Genomic DNA, 1,565 nt, shown 5'->3' on the forward strand with positions numbered 1-1,565 from the left:
GCTTCGTTTTCAGGTCCGAAGGACATTTTTGAGGATCCACACCTTAATTGGAAGGCCCAAAGCCTCCCGGAAGGGCTCAAAACCCCACTTGCAGGGTAAACCCCTCATTTCTTGCGTCCAAAGTCTCCGTTTTCAGGTCCAAACCTGATTACAGAGCCCAAATTCTCTTTTTCAGGGCCCACAGCCTCATTTTTAGGAGCCAACCCCTCATTTCATGGTCCAAATGCTCATTTTAAGGGCCCAGAGGCTCATTTTTAGGGCCCAAACCCACATTTTAGGGCCCAAACCCCCATTTTTAGGGCCCAAAGCCTCACTTTTAGGGATCAAAGCCTCATTTAGGATCAAAGCCTCATTTGATGCTCCAAAGGCGCCGTTTCAGTTTGCAAAGTCTCCTTTGTAGAGTCCAAAGCCCCATTTTCACTGTCCAAAGCCTCATTTTTAGGGTCCAAACCCCTCTTGGAGGGCCCACATCCTCATTTTTAGGTTACCAAAGCCTCATTTGTAAGTTCCAGAGCCCCTTTTAAGGTTCCAAGCCTCATTGTGAGGGCCCAGCGCGTCATGTTTAAGGCCCCAAGTCTGACTTTGGAAGATCCAGAGCCTCACTTTGAGAGGCCAAAGCCGCCTTTCTAGAGTCCAAAGCCTCATTTCTTGGCCCAAACCCTCCTTTTCAGCTTCCAAAGCCTCCTCTTCCGGGACCAAAGCCTCCTTTTCAGGATTCCGTCCGCAATTTGGAGGGCCCAAAGCCTCCTTGTGAGCCTCCAAAGACCCATTTTTAGGGAGCAAAGCCTTCGGTTTTGGGACCGAAGCATCGTTTGAGGGCACAAAAGCTCACTTCAGGGTTCAAAGCCTCCTTTTCATTTCCAAAGCCCCATTTTGAGGGCCCAAAGCCTCCTTTTGAACGCCCATCCTCTCTGTTCCAGCTCTAAGGCTCCACTGGCGTGCCCAAAGCCCTATATTGGGGACCAAAGCGTCATTGCTTGGGGCCACAGAGCAACCGAGAGGGTCCCCTCCTTTGCAGGGTCCAAAGGGTCCTTTGGAGCATCTCGCCCATCCTTTTCAGTGCCCAGAGCCTCAGGTTTAGGGCCGAAATCCTCATTTTAGGGTCCAAACCCGTCTTTTATGACCCATAGCCTGTTTAGGCGCACAGTTCCATGTTGAGGGTCTAAAGCGTAAAGGCGGAGCTAGTCGCCCGGCAACGTCTGCCCAGTAGTCTGTGGGGAGTCAGTGGACCCAGGGCAGTCAATCGCATTTGAGGAGTGGGGGCTAGGCACACGATTGATATGGAAGCAACCAATCAGGCTTTGAGTCCTGCAGGACAGGTGGCAGGATTCAAAAAAGCTGGGCATCATGTGAGGGCGGGGCATGCTGGCTCCACCAACCACAGCTGGCAGGAGAGCAGCATGTGGGTGACTGATAAACTAACTGACCCATTATTTGATGGAGGAGGAAGGGAGAAATCCCAGGCAGCCAATGAGAGAAAACATCACCTCAGGGAAGGGCAGGCCCCAAACCAGGCCAGAGTGACAGCCTAGGGGACCAATCCGAGGCAGCATCACCTCAGGGGA

This window comes from Gymnogyps californianus, unplaced genomic scaffold (genome assembly GCF_018139145.2).
Source record: "Gymnogyps californianus isolate 813 unplaced genomic scaffold, ASM1813914v2 HiC_scaffold_93, whole genome shotgun sequence".
In the NCBI taxonomy this organism is placed as follows: domain Eukaryota; kingdom Metazoa; phylum Chordata; class Aves; order Accipitriformes; family Cathartidae; genus Gymnogyps; species Gymnogyps californianus.